This window comes from Lactuca sativa, chromosome 3, assembly GCF_002870075.4.
Source record: "Lactuca sativa cultivar Salinas chromosome 3, Lsat_Salinas_v11, whole genome shotgun sequence".
NCBI lineage: Eukaryota > Viridiplantae > Streptophyta > Magnoliopsida > Asterales > Asteraceae > Lactuca > Lactuca sativa.
In genome coordinates this window covers 297,998,089-298,003,057 of record NC_056625.2, presented here as the reverse complement: position 1 = coordinate 298,003,057, position 4,969 = coordinate 297,998,089, and the positions used below count along the sequence as shown (strand labels likewise).

Sequence of the window (4,969 nt, the reverse complement as noted above, 5' to 3'; positions counted from 1 at the left end):
AAAAATACCTGTTATATGGCAGTGGCAGCGGGATTTCTCCGGGTTGGCTTCAAAGGTGGTCTTCCGGTGGTGGCTGGTGGTCACCGAAAAACAACACATCAGTAAAAAAAACATATCAAAGAATCCTTACCTGTTCTGTGGGCAGTGGCCACCGGATTTTGGGGGTGTTCAACGGTGGTCCTCTGGTGGTGGCTTGTGGTCATCGGGGATATACTGGAACACAACAACAAACTTCAACAATTGTATACCAACAAGAAATTACTAACCGTAACTCTATATGGATGATTGCTTTTATGAGGATAAACCTCAGCACCAACAGAAAAGCACTCAACACATACATCAAAATCAGAGCAACAAGCACTCAACACAAAGAAGAGGACCTAACTTTAACTTCATGTAATTTTAGTTAATAATGGAAAAGAATTCTCTCCCTTTGTTACTTCCTTTTCCACAACAGCTCCCTTTGTTTTTGTTTTTTCACCAACACCAGACTTCTCCCCCTTTTCTTTCTTTCCACTTTTATCGGCAAACATTATTAAAATTAAATAAAATAATAATAATAATAATAATAATAATAATAATAATAATAATAATAATAATAATAATAATAATAATAATAATTACCAACCCTTTTGCTTTATCACTAAATATTCAGAGGTTCAGGGTTTTCAGGGAAAAATGATAATGACCTTTATCTTTATCTAAATTCACTCGATTGAAATTCCCTTTGTTTTTCTTACTTTGACTTGTGATACTTGCTAGAACAGAAGAAGCAATCTCATTGGCTCCATAACTAATGGAACTCAAGATTCCACTAGATGATGATCTACCAAGTCCTTTAACATATAAAGGGGATAAAATCAATATTTTAAAAGGATGACCCCTCTGGTTGATCTATCACCTCAGTCCACCTTATAGCCCATTGGTGTAAAACTTGCGCCCAACCTGCTGTTATGAGTCCAAAGCAATATTCAATAGAAAACTCAAGATTCAAATGAATCGTATTATGCACCTAGCTAGCTTGTTTAGCTATACATATAATTAAACAACTTTAAAAAGGGTACATAATGAGTGAACATACTGCCAACTGGCTATTAATTTTAAAGACTATTGCATGTGTCGTGTAGTGTTAATTTAAACTAGAAAGCAATCAAGTGAAACTCCATCATATATATATATATATATATATATATATATATATATATATATATATATAGTTAGAGAGAGAGAGAGAGAGAGAGAGAGAAAGAGAAAGAACTTGTTGTGCCTGAAGACAAGCCTATTTCCAAAAATGCCCTTGCACAACAAGGTGGATTGCAACCATTATTGGATTCCAAAAATGCCCTTGCAGGACAACAACCTGTTGTGCCTGAAGACAAGCATATTTCCCTTGGACGCCCTTTGCAAGCCCAACCGGAGAACAGGGTGACAAGGGCAATATCGGAAGGAGGAGCTAACAAAAACCACGTGTTAAGAGTTAGAAACTTAGACTTCACAATGAAGAAATAAATAAATAATGGTTTGAGAAAATTTTGATAAAAATAGACAAACCTGCCATATGCATATTGTGGAGAAATGATTTTGATTCCTCTTCAGTAAGTGATCCAACTAACCATGGTAAAACACATTCAATTACTCTCAAAGGCATTACACATAAACTTTGGTATAAGAGCTCTCGTTGTCTTTTAGGAGTAAAATGCTTGTGTGAAAGTGGGAGAACCTGGAATTGAAATCACATAAGGGCGTTATGGTAAATAAAAGTCATAAAAAGAAAGACTAGTTATTCACTATTTCACTCATTCACCTGAAGTTCTTCATTTTGAAATGTTTCTCAATGATGGACATGATATGATCAGCATGTGAGCATAACTTTGAACAAAATTCAGATGAAGATGAATTTGCTCCATCTTTGTCTATGCTTTCAGTCAAACATCTAAATTTGTCAAAGTCACTCTCTTCTTCTGTGTGTTCTTGGGCGAATGACAGCTCAACATCTACAGCAGGGAATATAACTTTATCTTCCACAATACTACATTCAAAAGGATAAAATTAGTATCAAATTATCAATGTTTCAATATGCAAACTTGTCAAATTCACGTGATTGCTACAGAAGGGTACCTATGGAATATGCAAACTTCTGCAATAAATTGGAGTCTTTTATTAAACGTGGATATATCTGAAAAGTCTCCAGATAACTGTATCCTTCTAGCTGTTTCAGCTATATCAATTAATTCTTTTATTATAGCTTTGTGCCAGTGTAATATTTCATCTACAGGGCGATCAGGTAGTGAATTTGTGGAATCGTCAATTGACCTCAAGAAAGATTCTCGTTTTTTAGGTCTGGAAGATAAACATGGACAATAATGCCCTTCCTCACACTCTTCAGAGCTTTTTTTTCTTTTTAAAACCATTTGCACCATCCATCCACGTGAATATAATCTTAAATTAGAATAAGAAGTAATTTGTCAGATAGGAACGAGAAAATGAGTAAAAGATGAACATGGACAAAATACCCTTGCTCACCTGTTGAAGTAGCTTTTCTTATGGGATTACTTTGCATAAATAATTACGCATCTCATGGCGTTCTTCAAAAAATACAGAAGCTGAAAGCCATGGAAGAAACTCTGTCATCATGTTTATAGGAATGATGCATAAAAATTGCCAAACTAACGAAGCTTGTTCCTCAAATGAAAATTTCTCAACGAGCAAGGGGAACACCTAAAATGAGAATTAACAATTATTTTATTTAAATATTGAGATAATAACATGATTCTTGGATAAACTTGTTAGACATTATTACCTGTCCTTCTTCTTTGGACATGTGTTGATTGATTGATGTTTGAAGGGCACCTGTGCAGGATGCTAATTCTCTTCTAAAGCTTTCTTCATTTTGCATGTATGAATCCAATAATGTGAATAGTTGATCAAAGATGACACTTTCGCCCTCGTGTTCAAGAGAATACGTTCTAGCCACGTTCTTGACACGAATGTCTAAAGCTAGAAAAATAACCTGAAAGTATGAAAGAAATAAACATGTTACAAATCTTATGCAACATAGCACCATATCTTTTTAGAATGAAGCCACTGATAAGAAAATTAGTTGGATTATTATGTGAAAGTGCAGTTCTTCTGTAGCAGCTGGAATATCCCCTGAACACAATATTTCAAACATAACCAAGTTAGCATACAAAAACCCTAACAACTTACACATCCATGAAATCAATAACAGATGTGAAAATCGCAAAAACATAATCTTCCCTGAATTCATTGAATCTTCTAAGTTTCTATTCACTGATATTGCATTCTTGAGGTCAACAGAAGGCATCAAATTCGAATCTTGACTTGTGTTCATATGATGAATAAACATATAAGCAAACTCAAAGAAGACGATGATAAATGGAAGGAGAATAGGGGTGATGGTTGAGTACACAAGTACAAGCAAGAAGTACAACTGTAATCGAGGCTCGGTTACAGGCCAAAGCAATGAACCAGGATCCATGGTTTCCTCTGTCTTCTTCGGGATGGCGACTGGTCCAAGAACTCTTTTAGTTGCTGAAGTGCGGTTCCAGTTATGATGCTTCTGGGAAACACGTTGAGATGTAAAAAAAGATGAAAGAGATTAGAATGTCCCATACGAAGATACTTCCTCCATATGGAGCCTAAATAGAACTTGGATCAAAGAGATTAGAAGGTCGCATAAAAATAGTATAAAGAAAAGAATAATTTGATTTATTACCGATAGATCTTTGAGGAGGTGAAGTGTGAAGAAAGCTGTGGGGGCTAGGTTTCCTTTACAATTCTAGGGTTTGATGAATTGTGTTAATCGAACGATACAGCTTAGGAGATAACTGCTTGCTCTTTCATGGGACCTTCTTTGAGAATTTTAACAAACAACGAGCATACACCGGTGTTCAACGCTCTCAGGAATACGACTAAGCAATCTAATTGCAGATGCAGTGTTCTCCTGACCTTCTGGGGATCGAGAAATGAAGGAGAAGAAAATATAGAGAGAGAAAAAAAAGTCTGAGAACCATTTGAAGAAGTTAACGAATTCATATGAGAAATTAGGGCTCGTATAAAGCTATATCTCTTTCGTCAAGAACCCCTATGGGTTTGATCTGTTCAAAAGATGGGATTATATTGCGATTTTGTTGTGGGAAGAAAGAGGATTGGTGATGTTATTAGGGTTTTTTTGGGTATCAGAGTGAGAGAGATAGAGAGAGAAAGAGAGAGAGAGAGAGAGAGAGAGAAGAACGATGGAAATAAGGTGGAGGGTAACAATGGCGGTCTTTCAAACTTTTGGGATTTTCGTTTCCCCCCGGCTGCAAAAGAAAAGAACGCGCCTTTCACTAAAAAAATATAAAGTGACATTTCTAGACGACGCCCATTTTTAAATAAGTGCCCTCCGTGTTTTTATTTTTTTTGTTCGACATTAATTATAGGGTACGCATAAAAGCGTGTCCACTATCCTTCAAATTTTAGAAGAGATAACATTATTTTTAGGGCACACGCTTTTGCGTATCGTAAATCACCGCGTGTCATTGTTTGCGTGTCATTAAAGGGCTGTTTTCTAGTAGTGGACCTCAGGGTAAAATGACCATTTACCCCATAACAACCAAGAGTCAAAGTCAAAGTCAACTGCCAGTTGGCCCGACTCGTCGAGTTGACTTGCCAACTCGCCGAGTCCCTATCCCTTTGTCCGACCATAAACCCGTCTCTACTCATCGAGTTAAGCATTGACTCAACGAGTCCTCCTTCTAAACTAAAGGCCAATAGTCCTTCATCCTACTCGCCGAGTTGTATGAACAACTCGCCGAGTTCATCTTCATCCGAAGAACACTCTATGCTGAGACTCGCCGAGCTGTATGAACAACTCGCCGAGTCTGTTCTAGAGGCAAGAAGATTGCCTTGAACTCGCCGAGTTACTTCATAAGTGAGTCTGGCTTCCGATCCACTGAGTCACACCCCA

The 4,969-nt window shown here is 36.9% G+C and overlaps 1 pseudogene; it reads right to left on the bottom strand.

Annotated features, from left to right (window-relative positions):
* Positions 1–651: 651 nt before the first annotated feature.
* On the bottom strand, positions 652–3,499 carry LOC111921623 (zinc finger protein BRUTUS-like; annotated as a pseudogene).
* Between the last annotated feature and the right edge of the window lie 1,470 nt (positions 3,500–4,969).